Source organism: Mustela putorius, unplaced genomic scaffold (genome assembly GCF_011764305.1).
Source record: "Mustela putorius furo isolate JIRA1106 unplaced genomic scaffold, ASM1176430v1.1 tig00003983_pilon_pilon_pilon, whole genome shotgun sequence".
NCBI lineage: Eukaryota > Metazoa > Chordata > Mammalia > Carnivora > Mustelidae > Mustela > Mustela putorius.
This window is the reverse complement of record NW_025422123.1, coordinates 14,901,070-14,922,278: the sequence shown is the minus strand read 5'-3', so window position 1 is coordinate 14,922,278 and position 21,209 is coordinate 14,901,070.

Sequence of the window (21,209 nt, the reverse complement as noted above, 5' to 3'; positions counted from 1 at the left end):
TCTACAATTTAAGTTGTTTTTTTTTTTTTTTCAGTAAGTATTGTGATATTCTATTCAGTCTGATATTATTTAATTTTAGAGGATTCCATTGCAGCCTTTAGATGAACTCTTGCTTTGGACATTGTTCCAAATATATTTGACATTAATCCATTTCCTACCACTACTCGCCACCACCATGATTCCAGCACTCAGTAGACTCTGCTTTTACTAGGATGGTTTTTCCTGGAAGATAGAAAGTGCCTTGACCACAGTACTCACATTACTAGATTGAAATAAAAGCACAATAAAGATTATCCTTTCAAGAATATTTATGTTACTTACTCTCAAGAGATACGGAAGTTCAATTATGTCCTATCCATTGTCACAACTGTTTGTTTGTTTGTTTTTAAGATTTTATTTCTTTATTTGACAGAGATCACAAGTAGGCAGAGAGGCAGGCAAAGAGTGAGGAGGAAGCAGGCCCCCTGCTGAGCAGAGAGACCGATGTGGGGCTCGATCCCAGGACCCTGAGATCATGACCTAAGCCAAAGGCAGAGGCTTTAACCCACTGAGCCACCAGGCATCGCTGTCACAACTGGTTTTTTTAGTAGTTATTTTCCATAGTCTCCCATAATTTTCCTTTATTTCTTCTTTCTTAAATGTTTTAAATGTTGTATGACCATTGTGTGGGTAAGGGAAGGAAGAAGAGAAAGAAAGGAGGAGGTTAAGATATCAAATTGAGAATGAGAGGGGAGAGATTTGATAAAGAGACATGTCAGCAAATTCTCTATCACCAAGCTTTATAAGGAAGAACATAGACTTAATTGTTAATTTCTTCTGCTATATCAACTCTTACATTTGAACTATTCTAAAGGATGCCTATTCCAGATCCATCATATCACAAACCAATTTGCCCCTACTCCCAGACCAATTCCCAGACACTGCTTCCAAGTAAAACATGTTGACTTACCCTGAAAACTGGAAAGTGGCACACAAAATTTTTTTATATTTTTTTATAGTTAAATCATAAGTGTTCTCTATGGATTAGCATTTTTGCTCTATTATCTTTAAGCCAAGATTGCAAGGGTTGATTTGGACAGGTTAATTCACCTGATTTGCCCTTAGTTTTATTATCTTTTAAAATCTAGAAATTGGGCTAGGTATGTATTGAAGTTCCATTTATCTCCAAGACCCCATAAATCAGTGATTCAATAATACGTGTCTTGCATAAGTTTTACTAACAGAATTAATGTTTGTAAAATAATTCAGATTCAAGGATGGAAGATTTTAATAATAGTTTCAAAAACTAATTTTATTTAATGAAGTGTATCATAAAAGTGCTTTGCCTGGGGATAGGTGTAGTCACCGACATCTTGAGCTTTACCTGTGTTCAGGGTTGGCCTGAAAGAAGAAAAAGACAAGAATATCTTGAGCCAAGAAGGGGATTAGAGTAGGTGGAAAGTACATTCATCCCTTATACTAGAAACCAAAAATTAACAGTATGTGCATATGAATATCTTAAATTTTTCTAGTTCTCATGGAAGAAAGTACAGGTAGAAATAAAGCTTTACTTAAAGCAGAAATTCTATTGCAGGAAAAATTATCTGTTGTAGGAAAAGATCAGAAGTTGTTTCTGGGGGTTAGGGGTTGGTTTGACTCAGAATTAACATGAGATACTCTCTGGGCATAATAGTAACAAAAACGTTTCTTCGGAGTTTAATGATTTATAGTTCCTACTCAGTTTAACATTTTGAGATTTGAAATGAAAATTATATTTTTTACTCCCAATATTTTATTGTAAGAAAACTCAAATTGTGGAACTGTCTATGAAATACAACTCAGGAATCTTCAAAATTATTTAAAATATGAAAAGATAAAGAAAAATCCAGAAACAGGTCCAGATTAAAGGAGAGTAATGAGACAGGACAACTAAATATAACATGTAATCCAGAATTTAATCCCAAACCACAAAAAGGATTTTAGTGGGTGAACTGATGAAATTTCAACTGTCTGTAAATTAGATAATAGTATCACATCAATGTATATTTCCTGATTTTGAAAAGTGTTATGTGTTTATGGAAAAGAATGCCCTCATTTTTAGAAAATACACAATGAAGTATTTGGGAGTAAAGAGCAATTTGTCTGCCTCCTACTCAAACACGCACAGTCATACACCAATCTACGTCTTTATCTAGAGATGTATATCTACATGTGTACATCTGTAGAGGATCACACATGTACAGAATAATAAAACAAGTGTAGTAAAATGTTGATATTTGGGAGTCTGGATAAAGGGTTGATGGAAATTTTTTATACTATTTCAGCTATATATATATATATATATATATATATATATATATATTTTTAAAGATTTTATTTATCTATCTGCCAAAGAGAGAGATCCCAAGTAGGCAGAGAAGCAGGCAGAGAGAGGGGGGAAGCAGACTCCCTGCTCAGCAGAGAGCCTGATGGGGGGCTTGATCCCAGGACCCTGAGATCATGACCTGAGCCACCCAGGCACCCCTCAGCTATATTTTTTTTTAAGATTTTATTTATTTATTTGACAGAGAGAAATCACAAGTAGATGGAGAGGCAGGCAGAGAGAGAGAGAGGGAAGCAGGCTCCCTGCTGAGCAGAGAGCCCGATGCGGGACTCGATCCCAGGACCCTGAGATCATGACCTGAGCCGAAGGCAGCGGCTTAACCCACTGAGCCACCCAGGCGCCCTCAGCTATATTTTTTAATGTTTGAAGTGATTTCAAAAGAAAAGAGAAAATATGTTAAATTCTATGGGACAAAAAGAATGGAAGTATTATGGCCAATATTAAAGTAACAGTTGTGGATAAGCTACTCATAAAAATTATTCTTCGTATTTTACACATTTTGAAGAAATCACTTGCTCAGTGGGTGCCATAGACTAGAAAGAAGACTGGATTTATTTTAAACTAAGAAATTAAAAATGTACATGTCTGATTTTTGGAAAATTTGATATAAAATGTATGATCGACTTGTGTTTCTATCAAGATTTTGTCAATTGAGAAAAGAGGATGAACGAAAAACAAAAGCATTTTTTTAGGGTCTCAGAATTGCAATCCATGAGACACAGATTTGGAAAGCAACCCAAATAGTGCCCCCACCAGGGAACAAAAGTCAAGGATTTTTAAACACAAGAGAGAATGCTTACTTATGTTGTTTACAAAGAATTTGATTATTGTTAGTGGCAGAAAATAAATCTTGGCTGAATATAATTGGTTACTAAAGCTGTCACTAAGCAAAGTGTCTTACTGTAGCAAGTTTGCATATATCTAGGATGAGTTCTTGAAATATTTGCAGTTTGGCCCAGTTCAAAAGTTCATGGTTCCATCTGGTAGCAATGTGCATAAGCCCAATTTCCTTAATGGCCTCCTGACTCAATTTTAAAATATTTTGACATAAGTGACCCCATTTCATTTTATGTTTCATAGTTTTATAGGAGATATTATAAAAGACACTTCCAGTGCAAACACTAGATATAAAATATTATTTTCTATGACTAAATGTTTGTGCCCCCACCTTCCCAAATCTATAAATTGAAGCACAAAACACTAATTAGATTTAAATGAGGTCATTGGGGGGGGGGCTCCAAGATGGATTTAGAGCCCTTATAGGAGGAAAAGCCATTGTAGCTAGCTTCCTCACTCTCTCATGCTCTCTCTCAGCCATTAGAGGGCACAGAAAGAAGGCAGTTATCTGCAAGCTAAGAGGGCTCTCCCTAAGAAGTGAATTTATACCTCAGTCGTGGACTTCCCTGCCTCCACAACTGTGAGAAATGTATATTGTTTAAGGCACTCAGACTATAGACTTTATTGTGGCAGCTGGAGCTGAACAAGACACCATTACAGCAGTGTGTGTGTCAGGGGGAGGGGGTTTATGAGGAGCTATAATAGTAAGCAATAATTCTAGAGATGAGCTTATGTTAAAATTAGCTTTCAGCCTGAGGGTTTTATTTTATGGATGCCCAGATTTAGATATAAGAGATAAAATTTAGATTCCTCTTTAGGTGTTTTTTAGTCTAACATAGTCCTTATACTTCCATTATTAAAGAGTAAGGCATCAAAGATAGGGATGTTGGTTTTAGAAAACAAAAAAATCAACAGCTGAGGTCGGTTTTTATAGGATTAAACGTATATGGAGCTTTTGTTTGTTTGTTTGTTTAAATTTAATTATTTATTTGACAGACAGAGATCACAAGTAGGCAGAGATGCAGGCAGAGAGAGGGGGGAAAGCAGGCTCCCCGCTGAGCAGAGAGCCCCTTGCGGGACTTGAGCCTAGGACCCCAAGATCATGACTGGAGCTGAAGTCAGAGTCCCAACCCACTGAGCCACCCAGGTGCCCCAAATGTATATGGAGTTTTGATAAAGATAGGTTTGGGTTAAGTCCAGGCTTTTCCAACTACTAGTTATGGCTTTAGGTAAGTTTAGCATCCTGAGTTTCAATATAATCATCAATAATGGAATAATAATAAAATATACATTTCTATGTCCTACCCCATAACATAGAAACTTGTTATATGTTAGCTTTCATCAGCGTTACCAACATCTTCAAATTCATCATAGTTTTAATTAATTAAATTAAAATTTAGTTTAATTTAAATTTAAATTTTATTGCTTTGTACAGTTTAGGTTTACAGAAAATTGAGCAGGAACTACAAAGAATTCCTACATACTCCCTGAACCTCACCCTCCCTCTTCATTGTTTCTCTTATTAATATCTCTCATCACTACAGTACGTTTTTTGTAAATGATGAACCAATATTGATATATTATTATTAACTGAAGTCCACACTTTACATTAGGATTCATTTTGACAAATGGGCAATGTAATGTGTTCAATATTCTAGAGATTTGTTTCATGGTCCTAAGAATGCCGTGTCCTCCTATTCATCCCTCTCTTCTACAGTCCCCAACACCTGGCAACTGCTGATCCTTTGACAGTCTCTGCAGTTTTGTCTTTCCCAAAATATCCTATGTTGGAATCCTGCAGAGTGCAGCCTTTTCAGATTGAGTTCTTTTACTTAGCAATATGCAATTAAGGTTCCTTCATGTCTTTTCATGACTAGATAGTGCATTGCTTTTTGTCACTGAATAATGTTCCATTGCGTGTGTGTGTCACAGTTGGTTTATCCATCACTTGTTAAAGTAACCTAGGTTGCTTCTGATTTTTGCAATTATGAATAAACTTGCTATAAACATTTGTGTTCAGATATTTGAATGGACACATGTTTTCAGCTAATTGGGTAAATATCTGAGAACACAAGATCATAAGATTGATAGTTCAAACAGTAAGACTGTGTTTAGCTTTGTAAGAAATTACTAATCGTCTTCCAATGTGACTGTATGATTTTCATTCCCATTGGCAATAAATGAGAGTTCCTATTGTCTGACATTCTCAACATTTGCTATGGTGAATGTTTTGGATTTGAGGCATTCTAGTAGGTGTATAGTAGTATACTGTTTTAATTTTCATTTTTCAAATAATATTATGTTGGGTACCTTTCATATGACCATTGGCCATTCCCATATCTTAGCATCATTTCTTGAAGGTAGCGACTATTTTTAAATACACCATCCACTTTATGGGATTAGCTCTGTTATACTTCTAGGAGAACAGAGAATTGGTTAGCAACACTCTTAGGACTTCCCCAGGTGAAATCTGAATCCAGCCTCTGTACTCTGAGGGCAGGGAGAGACAGAAGAAAGAGGCAAGCCATGCCAGGTTGACCCACAGCAGTTGAAATAAACACAGGGAACTTATATACTAAGCCTGCCTTGGAAGACAGCAAGAGAAGTGGATCCCTCCACCTGCCAAATAGTAAAAGTTTGTGTAGAGGCCTTAAATGGGTTCAGTTACATACACCATTCAGATGTTCTCAACACAACCTCACTACCTCCAGGCTGTGTCCTTGGAGCAGCCTTGGACCCTGAAAGGCAAGGGGAACCCTTATACCAAGGGTAGAGCCGGGGAGGCAGTGAGGTGTTTCTGAGTGCCCAGGTCTAGCTCCTGGTCAACCAGAGGTCATGTCTTTCGATAACCTTGGCTAACACAGAGAAGTTCTGAAGTGGTTAATGCCAGAAAGAGAAGGGAACAACAAATAGAATGATACAACTCCCGATGAAAGCAAGAAAGGGAAATCAACAAAAAACAAAAAACAAAACAAAACAAAAAAACAAAGAAACCATTTTTTTTAATTGACTCATTTTTTTTTTTTTCTTAAATCCCCAGGGGTACAGGTCTATGAATCGCCCGGTTTACACACTTCACAGCACTCACCAAAGCACATACCCTCCCCATGTCCATAACCCCATTCCCCTTCTCCCAGCCCCCCAAAACCATTTTTTTTTAAAGATTTTATTTATTTGACAGAGAGAGAGAGAGATCAGGCAGAGAGGCAGGCAGAGAGAGAGGAGGAAGCAGGCTCTCTGCTGAGCAGAAAGCCTGATGCGGGGCTCAATCCCAGGATGCTGAGACCATGACCTGAGCCGAAGGCAGAGGCTTAACCCACTGAGCCACCCAGGCACCCCCAAAGAAACAATTCTTATTTAAAGATATTCATGCATTAGGACTGGATGACTTCTGGGTCAAGGAAGAGAACGTGTGTGTGTTTGTGTGTGTGTGAGAGAGAGAGTGCAAATGAAAGAGAATGTGAGTACCCTATAAATACACAGTGTGCCACAAAAAAATAAAAACTAAGAGGGGAAAAAAATTCCAAATACTCCTTTATACCCTTACCCAGACTGCACACCACTGAAATTAGTTGCAAAATTCTTAGTCTTTTGTTACACAGGATAGCCATAAAAACTTGAAGGTAGATACCTTGTGACCAACCTCCCTCCCTCCCTCCCTCTTTCTTTCTGCCAAACCACACTTTTCTCAAGATACTGCTACAGTGAAATGTGTTTAATAAGAGTAATGAGGATTATTAGTGGCATTAATCCAGGGCTGATGTTATGTGAAAATTTTATATTAAAACATCCTATTAGTGAAAGTGTACAATGGTGCAATATTTCACTTTGGCAATGTATAACATGCCTGTGTGTTGATGCAGCAATGCCACTTCCAGTAATTTATCTGAGAGTATTATTTATAGATGTGTGTGGATTTAGTTGGAATTAAAGTCACTCAGGGTTTTTTATTACTACAGAAACTAAAAAACCAAATATTCCCAAATGAGATAACAGATAAATTAGGTACACCCATATAATGAAAGGTATGATGTGGCTATTGCATATGAAAATGTGAGAGAATGTATCAGCATGAAAAATTGTTCAGGACATTTTTTGTGTGTAAAAAACAGGCTATACCATAACTATCCTCTTTTTATGGACAGAAAAAAATAAACATGGGAGGTTATATAAAGTGTTAAAACATTTCCTCTGGTTGGTTCCATAATGATGCATGTTTATTTTCCTCTTTTTTTGCTCTTGTTCAGCACCCGTAGAGTTTGGGAGATTAGCACATGGAACCTGGAGTCAGAAAGAAATGTTTTAATATTGATTTCATCACTTACTATCAGTTAGATGAGTAGTTTAATATCCCAAAGCATGGGATTCCTTTGTGTTTTGAGTCTAACATGTTAAATGCACACACTAAAGTGAAAAATGTCTGTGATGTGCTATTTCAAACTGAACAAAGTGCCAAGAAATGATAACCATTATTTTCATAATAGCATTTATCTGCATTTTTCTAAAACTTTAAGGAAGAGGCATTACGTTTATAATCATAAAGAAAAGTTATGAAAGAAAAATAGGTACAGATCTAGAGCTAAAGAAGTAATTGGGAAGTATTGGTTTAAATTAGTGAGTATAGATGTAGAAATATAACACTTAGCAACCACTGTATCCCTCAAAACAGTTAAAACTGCTAAAATCTTTCTGAATCTGCAAATGCCTGGAGCACACCCTTCCATTGCTTTAGAAGTAGTCCTGTCAAGGTTGGAGCGATTGAACTCTCTGAAAGTTTTATTTTTCTTTTCTTGTAAAATAAATGCATCTCATGTTTCCCATTTCAGTCAAATGCAATTGTAAACCCCCTTTTCACTACCCTCTTTCCTCTTGTTTCAAGGAAGAAACCACTAGAGATAACCAAAATGTAGTTCTTTTTCTGCTGGGTTTCAGCTCAGAGGAGGAAAGTAGCACAGCCTCTCAGATACATTTGTCTGTCTACCTCCAGAGAGTCAGACAGATTGGGAATGGGGAGTAAAACTCACCAAGGAGGCATGGTGCATGGCAGGGTATTGTACAGCTTGAAAAACTTTGTATTTTTATTTGCATGGTGGGAGAGAGTAGATCGGCAGCACAGACAGCCAATGCTGCTGCTGGCTCCTCTCTCCTCCTGGAAGAACCCAGGGAGCCCCTGCAGAGATCCTGTTTCTCTGTAGCCAGTGGCAGCAGCAGGTTGGGAATGGTGTGTTGCAAAGAGCCCATGGACAGTGATTTTGTGGAAATGCACCACAGCCTGATCTGCTTTGTCATATCAAAACAAAACAAAATTAGTGAGGAGAAGGATGTTGAACATGTACAAAGTTGCCTTCCCAAGTCCGCATTCCGGCTCTAAACAGACCCCAGTTTATTGAAGTATCAACATCTTCACCTCCCTTCTCTTGCTGAAGGAAGGTATGGGAACAACCCAAGAGAATGAGTTTGCCTTAAAATGAGAATTTCTCTTTTCTACCACCCATTCCACTGACTCCTCTAGTGGGGGTACAAAGTAACGTAATCTCATTTTACAGAATTTCAGTTAGGAGATGCTTTTCTTCGGGGCACAGAGGAAATGTACATAGGCGGAAGGGCTCTGCAGGGGTCATCTCCACAGAGGAGGCCAGCCAGCCAGTGGGTGGAGTGGGTGTGGGTGCTGCCACACTGACTGGAAGGCTTAGACAAGAGAATCACTAGCCTGTAGCCCTGAGAACCAGAGAGTGGTGGAGTCTAGGGGGAGGGGAAGGAGTGAGAGGCAGACAGGATTTACCTGCGTTCAATACTTGCTGTGTTGCAGCACCTGCGGCAGTACTTGAAAAGTGGAAAGGGCATAGGGAGTGCACCTGGGAAGCACCAAAGCGATTGTGTGAGAAAAAGGGATGGTGAAAGGGGAAGGGCTGTACACGTTTAGTTTGACGGCAATAACAACATGGAGGTTAGCTATCATAAGGGGTGACCCTGAGGAGTGCAGGGGGTCTGGTGCCACACCTGTTACTGTGCTAGACCGGGTAGAGGATGCTGAGACAGGTGCTTTGCAGAGGGCTCCAGTCGTTCTGCCACAGGCTGGGCTTGTGCGTGAGCCGGCACCCGGTCTTTTTCGTCTTTTTCCTCACCGTGCCCGCAGTCCTGACCATCACCTTCGGCCTCAGCGCGCTCAACCGCTTCCAGCCCGAGGGCGACCTGTGGCTCCCAGATCTCCCACAAGATCTGGCGCAACCTGCCCAGCAGACTTTCCTTTCTGGATCAGTCCAAAAGCCAGCTCTATTTGGACTTACACACCCCTGGGAGGTATGGCAGGGTGATCCTCCTCTCCCCACCCGGATACAATATTTTGCTCCAGGCTGAGGGGATCCTGCAGACCCAACAAATCTTGCAGGAAATGAAGGGAACCACGAAGGGTTATATGCTTTTTCTCATCCGTCAGGGAGATCCATCAGTATGACAAATGCTCTGGATGATACTATTTCAGTATTAAAGGATCTCGGGCAGGGTGTGTGACAAGAACTAGGGTGCAATGAGGTATCCCAGCACCAAGATAAAGGGATGCTCCTCCTGCATGCTTCTGCAATTAAAGAGACAGCACTTCATTTCTTGCCCTAAACAAGCAAAGAAAATGCGGAGGTCTCATCCTCAGAAGCTCAAGCTTCTTTCATTGAGGGAGGTGTTATGGGCAGTTTGGGGAGAAAAGGGGAAAACATTAAATAAATGCACGATTATATATTTATTAAGGATTAATTTGTGACTGGAAGGTGAATGGTGAGCCTTTAGCATTGCTAGGAACTTTAGCTCCATTGCCAGGGTATGAAATAACAGCTTATCTGCCAGCAGCCTAGCTTGAATTTGATATTTGAGTATCTGTACCCTGTGCATGCCTGCGTGACTGTCAATAATAAGCTATGACTACTGTTGAGAATCCATAAATTTGCATCTGACTATAAGTAGGGGTTCTAACAATTGTATACGTTTGTATTGCATGCAAAAATAGCTGAAATACTGTGAACATAAATGAAAATATGTGGCACTGAATGATAAACTAGAGGAAGAGTTGACAACATTTCTGTAAATTACTATGTAGCAAATATTTTAGGCTTTGCAGATTATAGTGCTTTTGTTGTATATTCTTTTTCTGATTTTTTTATTTCTCTTATTCTCTTTATTGTTTTTAACAATCTTAAAAAAAAAAAAAAAAAAAAAAGCCTGTTCAAAGTCCAAACAAAAACATCACAGGGGTCAAGTTTCCTGGTAAGGAGGTAAAGGCATTAAGCAAATTTGTTTTCACTGCAAATAGTATTTAAATTGAATGCCATTATTAAATCACAGGTTTCACAGTCCCCCTCCCCCCACCAAGCACAGTTTTACATTAGAGTAAAAATTTATACTAGGAAATTAAAATGCCATTTATTAACCACAGACAAATACCTAGGTGGGATTTAACTGATCATATATATTTCCTTAAATAGACATAAATGAACTGTTACGTAGGCTCTTCTATAATGGTGATGTAAATTCAGACTATGAATGTGGATGTCAAAGACTGTATTCTTGAGCCAAGTAGACACTACCAAGTACACACTACCAGGTTACCAGTCACTAGTAGTTACTAGTAACTACTAAGTCACTAGTAGTTGGCTGTCCCATTAACAACTCAGACAAGTTACCCTGAGATATGTGAACTTTCCTGCTCCTCTGCATGATCACCTTACTTCTGATATGATTCTATACCTTTCACTAACTGGAAGTTAATCTGACTTTCTGTGTATGTATGTACAATTTTCAACCTCAGAAATACTCCAATTAATAATGAGAGTTATAAATTATCATAATTTTGTGCAAAAATATATATAGTTTATAGAAGAAAATAAGTCCTATAAAACTATAATTGAATATAGTTGACCCTTGAAACAACATGGGTTTGGATGGTGTGGTCCACTTACATGCAGGTTATTTTTAAAAATACAGTACAGTACTGTAAATGTATGTTCTCTTATGATTTTCTTGATAACATTTTTCTTTAGCTTATTTTATTGTAAAAAGACAGTATAAAATACATGAAACACAAAAAATATGTGGTAACTGACTCTTTATGTTACCAGTAAGGCTTCTGATCAACAGTTGGCTATTAATAGTTAAGTTTTAAAAGCATCAGAAGTTATAGGTAGATTTTCAACTGTGTGGGGTATTGTCACCTCTAACTCCTGCCCTATTAAAGGGTCAACTATATATCATTTTATTTACAGTGATTAATATTTGACTGGATTATTTTAAATTATTGCTAGCATTCTATCCTTCTCATTTAATTCAAATACTATTTTGTATAGAAGTGAAACTAGAAAGATCATTGTAATATCTGGTAAGGCTTTTCAATGCAAACTTTCATATTAATCACTGGATGAAATAAGTTTTTTCAGAAAGACAGTGTTTGAAAAAACCTGTATTTGAAGATAAATCTATATATAAAAACACTGGGGCTCCTGGGTGGCTCAGTTGGTTAAGCACCTGCCTTTGGCTAAGGTCATGATCCCAGGATCCTGGGATCAAGCCCCACATCAGACTCCCTGCTCAGTGGAGAGTCTGCTTCTCCCTCTACCTCTGCTCCTCCCCACAGGTTGTGCTCTCTCTTGCTCTGCTCTCTCTCTCTCTCTCTCTCAAATAAATAAATAAAATTTTAAATTAAAAAAAAAAAAGGAAAACACGCTAAATGTCATGAACAGATTTTTCAAACTTGACTTCCCTTACTTTGACTCTTGTCATCACTATATTTTTCCAATAAATGTAATTCTTCCAAACAGAGAAATACCTTTGAGTAGAGAAAAACAGAACAGATTTATTGTCCTTCATTTTATATTTAACTTAGTAATTAAAGGAAACTTCTGGTAATAATTGATAGTCACTCCCTTTACTCATGGTGTTACAAATAATCTTCTCATTTTTAGATGGAAAGGAAATTAATACAGCTTTTATGAAGACCAGGTACAGTAGCTAACAAAAATAATAATTCAATACATACTTTCCCCAACAATTCCAAATCGCAATTTTATTCTAAAGAAGAAAGGTTACTTGGGCAATGTCCCTAAGAAAATTATTGGTATGCCTGAAAATTGGAAACAATTAATATTCCTAGCAGCAGAAGACTGGCTAATAACCTGTTGTATTTTTTCTTCAACCTAACACCACTCTATAAAACAAGCTAGAATTATATGTGGTAAGTATTGATATGAATAATATATAAAGTAAAAATGAAAATTTGTGTAAATTACATATAATATTTATACTAATCAATAAGTAAAACATTCTTCTCTATACAATATCTGTCTTGTGTCAATTTTATAACTCAAGTATATAATTTGTATATTAGGTATGAGGATTAAAATAGTTAATGCATGTAGCACTTCTATAATGATGCCTGGCACATAGTAATTGGTATTTTTATCCCATTATTTTATCCCATCCTATTTCAATTTCATGGCATTCCTTCTCAAAGTTCTAGAGAGCAAATAGTTATTTTGGAATTAACCATAAACTAATAATATAGGGTAAGAATATTCCATGTTGAAGTTGTTGATAGACATTTCTTGTAGAGGTCAGACTTAGCAGTTATGTAATTATGAAATAATTAAGTAGACATAATTTTAATTATACTACATGGATACTGAATTCCACAGAACTGAAAAATTACAAAATCACACATAAAAATAACAATACAACACTAAGGAATCTTTTTTTTTTTTTAAATTTAAATTCAATTAACAAACATCTAATGTATTGTCTCAAGGGTACAGGTCTGTGACTTATCAGTCTTATATAAAACCCAGTACTCATTACAATACATATCTTCCCCAATGTCCATCACCTAGTTACCCCATTCTTCCCTCCACCAACCCCCCAGTAACCCTCAGTTTGTTTCCTATGATTGAGAGTCTATTATGGATATCACTGATATGTGGAATTTAAAAAAACAGGCAGAGGATCATAGGGAAAGAGAGGAAAAAATGGAATAAGACAAACACTGAGGAATCTTGATATAGAAGGCATAATGGCTTCATTTTTATCAAGTATCTACAGTGTACTTAGCAACTTACCAGAAGGATCAAATTTAATCACAACACCAGCAAGGTAGATTTAGTTCTCCTCATTATATAAATGTTGAAAACTAAGGCTAATGGCTACCAACAATTTGTACATGGATATGTAATAAATAATCAGCAAATAAGACACCATTAAAATTCCTGTTTTGTTTTGTTTTTTTACTACCCTATTATGCTTTGGGAAATTGGAAGTTACAGCATTTACAAAGGATGCATTTTTGGTTATACAATTTGACCCAAGTCCAAAAGTCATTCTGTAAATGGATTAGCACTGAGATAGATGAACTTTTGTCTAGACTGGTATTTATTTTAATATTATACAATAATTACTTCACACTTTAAAAATGTTTGAAATACTGTTTAATTTTGTTATTGTTTTAAAAAGGTTGAGGAAAATGCACATAAATCTCTTATACCTATTACTGAAAACTATTTGACTCTGAGTGCATATGTTAGGCTCATATGTCAGTGTGTATCAGATTTAAAATATATATCAAGTGAAATTAATAACACATTTATCTTAAAATATAATTAATTTGAAGAAAAAGATGACTATAGGCTTATGAGAGAGGTTATGGGTTTGGTTCCAGACCACTTCAATAAAGCAAACATCACAATAAAACAAGTAAAATAAATTTTTTGGTTTCCCAGTGCATATAAAAGTTATGTTTATGCTATACTACATTCTATTAGGTATGCAATAGCATTATGTCTAAATAATGTATATACTTTAATTAAAAATAATTTATTGCTAAAAAATGTTAATCATCTGCAGCTTTCCTCAAGTCCTAATATTTTTGCTGGTGGAGAGTCTTGCTTCAGTGTTGATGGTTGCTGACTGATCAGGGTAGAGGTTGCTGAAGATTGGGGTGGCTGTGATTCTTCTTAAAATAAGACCACAGTGAAATTTGACACACCAGTGGACTTTTCCTTTCACAAACTATGTGTCTGTAGTATGTAATACCATTTGATAACATTTTACTTATGGTAGAACTTCTTTCAAAAATTGTTCATACTTAAACTTCTTTCCATGTGTTCATACCCTGCCATAGTTTTATCATATAAGTTTGCATAATCTAAATCCTTTGTTGTCATTTCAACAATCTTCACATCATCAGCAAGAGTAGATTTCATCTCAAGAAACCACTTTCTTGGCTTATCCATAAAAAGCAACTCTTCATCCACTCTCCTTTTCTCATTAGATTGTGGCAATGTAAGCATATCTTCAGGCTCCACTTCTCCTAGTCTTCTTGCTGTTTCCACCCTATCTGCACAATTCCTCCACTGACGTCTTGAACCCCTCAAAATCCTCCATAAAGATTGGAATCAAATTCTTCCAAACTCATGTTAATGTTGATATTTTGACCTCTTCCTATGAATCATGAATTTTCTTAATGGCATCTAGAATAATGAATCCTTTCCAGGAGATTTTTATTTACTTTGGCCAGATCCATCAGAGGCATCACTATTTATAGCAACTTATAGATTTATAATTTTTTTAATAATAAGACTTCAGCTTAAATTATTCATTGATCCATGGGATGCAAAATGGTTGTGGTGTTAGGAGGCATGAAAATGACATTAATCTTGTGTTACATCTCCGTCAGAGCTCTTGGGTGCATTTTCTTTCCTTTCTTTTTTTTTTTTTTTTAAGATTTTATTTATTTATTTCACAGACAGAGATCACAAGTAGGCAGAGAGGCAGGCAGAGAGAGAGGAAGGGAAGCAGGCTCCCTACCGAGCAGGGAGCTCGATGCGGGGCTCAATCCCAGGATGCTGGGATCATGACCTGAGCCAAAGACAGAGGCTTTAACCCACTGAGCCACCCAGGCACCCCAAAAATATTTTATATTCTTGATCAACATATTTGACAATTTTTTTCTTATGTTCCAAAAAACCTTATTCACAAAAATATGTTACAGATTGAATTTGGCCCATTAGCTGAGTTTGTTAACCCATAGTAGAACATAATAATGGGCAAATCACTTGAAACATTCACTTTCCAAAATATATCTGTATAGTCTATGAGTCTTTCTCCATATATTCTATAGTTAAAGTTTTCTTTTTGTTCCCCTCAGTAGCTTAACCATTCTATCTGTCTGTGCCTATTTAAGGCCACCATACTTAGGCTCATGAACAGTAGATATTTTTTTTCTCCATTTGAGTGATCTTTTGCTCAGGTTTGCTACTCACTCTAATAAATGATTTTTCAGTTTGTAGTTTGTGTCTTCTTCAGTGACTGGGGGGGGATTCCCCCTCAATATGTGAGCTTTAACTCCAAAAAATTGACCAGATCCCTCAAGTAAATATGGGAGGAAAAATCCCTACAGACTTCTGGCAGGAGGAGAGGAAAAGGAATCCTTCCGAAATATGCTAGAGTCCTCTTATTCTCAACAAAACCAGCGATCAGGGGAAACTAGTTAACCAGAGTCTGAACTGCTGAGGTATTATCACATCTTAATTGACTTGGGAAAGAGAAATACCCAGTTCTAGCTAGCCATGCTGTCCCAAATGAAAGAGGAGAGGAAAAAATAGAAACTTGTGAAGTTTACAATCCTGAGGCACATGATCACTAAAAGACTCAAACACAATAATGGTAGGGGACTTTAACACTCCCCTCACTGAAATGGGCAGATCATCCAAGCAAAAGATCAACAAGGAAATAAAGGCCTTCACTGGACCAGATGAACATCACAGATATATTCAGAATATTCCATCCAAAGCAACAGAATGCACATTCTTCTCTAGTGCACATGGAACATTCTCCAGAATAGATCACATCCTGGGCCATAAATCAGGTCTCAACTGATAGCAAAAGATTGGAATCATTCCCTGCATATTTTCAGACCACAATGCTCTGAAGCTAGAACTCAATCACAAGAGGAAAATTTAGAAAGAACCCAAATACATAGAGACTAAACAGCATCCTTCTAAAGAATGAATGGTCAACCAGGAAATTAAAGAAGAATTGAAAAAAATCATGGAAACAAATGATAATGAAAACACAATGGTTGAAAATCTGTGGTACACAGGAAAGGCAGTCCTGAGAGGAAAATATATAGTGATACAAGCCTTTCTACAAAATAAGAAAGGTCTCAAATACACAACCTAAACCTACACCTAAAGGAGCTGGAGAAAGAACAACAAAGAAAGCTTAAACCTAGCAGGAGAAAAGAAATTATAAAGATCAGAGCAGAAATCAATGAAATAGAAATGCCCCCCCCCCCAAATAGAATAAATCAAAGAAACTAGGAGCTGGTTCCTTGAGAGAATTAATAAGATTGATAAACCCCTGGCTAGATTTATCAAAAAGAAAAGAGAAAGGTACCAAATAAATAAAATCAAGAATAAAAAAGGAGAGATTACAACCAACACCAAAGAAATACAAACAGTTATAAGAACATACTATGAGCAACTTTACACCAACAAAGCTGGCAATCTGGAAGTAATGGATGCCTTCCTGGGGACATATAAACTACCACAACTGAACCAGGAAGAAATAGAAAGCCTGAACAGACCCATAACCAGTAAGGAGATTGAAATAGTCATCAAAAATCTCCAAACAAACAATAGCCTAGGGCCAGACGGCTTCCCAGGGGAATTCTACCAAACATTTAAAGAAGAATTAATTCCTATTCTCCTGAAACTGTTCCAAAAAATAGAAATGGAAGGAAAACTTCCAAACTCATTTTATAAGGCCAGCATCACCTTGATCCCAAAACCAGACAAAGATCCCATCAAAAAAGAGAATTAGAGACCAATATCGTTGATGAACACAGATGCAAAAATTCTCACCAAAATACTAGCCAATAGGACCCAACAGTACATTAAAAGGATTATTCACCACGACAAAGTGGGATTTATTCTGTGAGGTTCAACATCCGCAAATCAATCAATGTGATACAATGCATTAATAAAAGAAAGAACAAGAACCTAGGATACTCTCAATAGATGCTGAAAAAGCATTTGACAAAGTACAGCATCCCTTCCTGATCAAAACTCTTCAAAGTCTAGGGACAGAGGGTACATACCTCAATATCATCAAAGCCATCTATGAAAAACCCACTGCAAATATCATTCTCAATGGAGAAAAACTAAAAGCTTTTCTGCTAAGGTCAGGAACATGGCAGGGATGTTCATTATCACCACTGCTATTTAACATAGTACTAGAAGTCCTAGCCTTAGCAATCAGATAACAAAAGAAAATTAAAGGCATCCAAATTGGCAAAGAAGTCAAACTATCACTCTTTGCAGATGATATGATACTGTATATGGAAAGCCCAAAAGACTCCACATGAGAACATTATTTTTTTTTTTTAAATCACGAAGGGTCACTGAATTCTATCAATGATTTTATAAAGTATTCCACTATTTACTTTATCTAGTTTGATTATCATATAATTTTAGTCCTTTATTCTTTTTTTTTTAAGATTTTATTTATTTATTTGACGGTGAGAGAGAGACAGCAAAAGAGGGAACACAAGAAGGGGGAATGGAAGAGGGAGAAGTAGGCTTCCTGCTGAACAGGGAGCCCGATGTGGGGCTCAATCCCAGGACCCTGGGATCATGACCTGAGCCGAAGGCAGAGGCTTAATGACTGAGCCACCCAGGCACCCCAGTTCTTTATTCTTTTGATGTGGCAAATTATTTTACTTTTGAATCCTAAATAAACATTCTATTTTGGGGAATAAGTTGATAATATTGTAGAGTATTAGAATATTCCATATTAGCTTATATATTCTAATTATAGCTTAAGATGGTAAAGAAAAATATCAGTATCATGCTGATCTTCTGAAACTACCTTGAGAAATAAGCTCTTGTCATCTATTTTCTGAATGACTTTAGTAATAATGGTGTTATTTCCTTCTTAAAGGTTTGATAGCAATTTTTAAAAAATTTTTTCAGCTTTATTGAAGTATGATTGATAAACTTATAAGGTATTCAAAGTGTTTATTGTGATAAATATATATATTTATGTTATATATATTTATATATATACACATATACATATGTGTATATATGTATATATAGAGGATTCTTACCATCTAATTAATGAACATATCCATCATCTCACATATTTATCACAGATGTGTGCATGTGAGTGTGTGAAAAATTAGTTGAGTTTTTGGTGGAAATTTATTTTGAATTAAGCTATTAATTTTTCAATAGCTATAAGGTTATTTTTCTATTAATTTTGTTATCAGTTTTTTGTTGTGTTTCTCAGAATTTATTCATTCTCTCTGTTAAATTCATTTGCATAAAGTGTTTTATAATATTTTCTTACTGTTTTTTAAGTATGTTTGGGATCTAAGTGATAATCCATTTAAACTGACAGTGATTTGAAAATTTTCTCCTTTTTTCATCATTTTTGCATGGGTCTAGTTTAGTGTTTTCACTCATATTTCGACTTTTTTAAAATTGCTTATCCGTATTCTATTAAATGTTTTATGCTCATGTTGTTTTTTTTCTGCTTCTTTAAATTTAATTTACACTTCCTAAATATAAACTGTTCACAGCTCACACATTTTTGATACAGCTTTTTTCCCGACATACTCATTTAAACATCTATTTTTTGTTTAAGGACTACTCTAGATGCATTAACTCTACTTTGATAAATGTATTGTTATTGTCATTTAATTAATTTAACTTCTCTTTTTATTTTTCTCAGTATTCTTTCATGTATATTAAGTGCATATACATTTAAGACGTGATGTATTCTTAATAAATTAGACTGTTACCATTATTACATACCCCTGATTTAACAAAGACATTTGTCAAATTTTATATATCAAACTTCAACTGCATTAATAGTTGTTTTTATTTATTTATCTTTCTTTGAGAATGAAAATACCAATTTATTAAAAAAAAAAAGTGAACTTAGAGGTACCCAGAATGGTGAAAACATTTCATATGTTGGCAATATTATATTATCAAATTACTTAACCCACGGAACATGACAGCTCTGTACAAACTTCATGAGTTGCTCATTCTTTATAACTAAAAAAGGAGTTAGAAGATGGTGGAAAAGATGTATAGTCATGGTTGCAATAAAATGTTCTCCACCAGTCTTTCAAATGACAGTTCCATCAACATACCATTTTGGTAATATTTTGTTTAACATATGTCAGCAAGAAAGCAAATCTAATGGGTAAATTGAAAGAGCTGCATAGGTGATTTGGAAAATTTTCCCAAGCTTTGAATCTCTATTTTGTGTCATTAGTTGTCAATTGGCCCTTCTGAGCTAACAGAATGAAAGAAACAGGAAAAAGGAGATACTAATCTTGCAAAACTCAACATTCAGGAAGAGTTCCTTTTATAGTTGAAATTCCAGTGTTGTATAGAAGTTCACTGAACAGCTTTAGCCAAAGACAATAGAGACTCAAACTAGGATCATATCAGTAAAAAAAGAAAGTAGAGTAAATTATGAGGTATTATGAATGTGGAATAATCAGGTTTAGCAGCTGGTTGAATGTAGGGAACAAAACAAAATAATTAAAATTATTCCAATTTAGAACTGGTTTGCTAGAAGAATTATAAAGAAATGAGAAAAATCTTGTGCTTTAAAGAAGAGATGAATTCAGTTTTGGACATATAGTCAGTCCATCAGGAAATCCTTGTCAAAATATTCAGCAGGGTGTGCACATTAGTATTAAAAGTGATTACCAGCTGTAATTTTGATTTTAGGTTGGCTTTGTCTATGATCTTTTCTTATATGTCAAATTTATTTTATTTTTTATTATGTTCAATTAACCAACATATAGTACTTCATTAATTTTTGATGTAGTATTCAATAGTTCATTAGCAGGTTTGGTCTATGATCTTAATCACAGATTTTTTTTTATGAATTGAAGATGATGTAAATTAAAGTATAAGTTTCAAATTTCTGTACTGTATGAGGAAAAATACTCAAATGTGCAGTCAGGCTTCAGAAGACTGAAAAAGTAAATTTAAAAATCCATCTGTTCAATGAATCTTGGAACACTGGAAAAAATAAAATAAAATTAGAAACAATTTAAAATACATTAAGCTTAATGATAAAAATAATCCATCTATTCTGAACATTTTTTTAACCTTTCGTTATTTTTGTTTTGTTCACCAGTTTTTAGGCCTTAGCAATCCAGATTATTTATATTTTCATTTCTTGCCAGGATTCCTGGAATTTCTAGAAAACATTAGCAATTGATCTTTATGGGGTAAAATAAATTGGGTGAAATTAAGATTATTATTATAGACTCTATAGATGGGTTTTTGCTGATGCCATCCTACTTGAGACCTTTATTATCTTGCAGCAGGGAGCAATTTTGAAGTTTTAGGTTTAAGAATATATTTTTTTAAAGATTTTATTTATTTATTTGACAGACAGAGATCACAAGTAGGCAGAGAGGCAGGCAGAGAGAGAGGAGGAAGCAGGCTCCCTACTGAGCAGAGAGCCAGATGAGGGGCTCGATCCCAGGACCCTGGGATCATGACCTGAGCCGAAGGCAGAGGCTTTAACCCACTGAGCCAGCCAGGCACCCCACGAATATTTTAATAAAAGACTGTGAGCCAAGTTATGTTAGTGATAGAGTATTACTGTTTGCGTAGATGTGTAAATTTTATTTTTGTTGTCTCTGGACACCACTCATGAAATGTTGGAGATTACAATATGGTAACAAATCATGTGAAACATAAGGATTTAAGTATTAAAGGATGACAATAAGTAAATAAGAGTATTTTGTTTACTGGGTGACTTCTCTGTGTTAGGCATTGTGCCGCTTTTTATTTGTTCATTTAACTTAATTCTAGCAACAGCCAATGTAATATAGCTTTAAAAATTTTATTTTTATGCCATTCATACACACATATAAAATAATTATGACTTTTCTTCCTTTATTATATGTAATCTCTTACCTTGTGGTATCTCTGACTTGCAA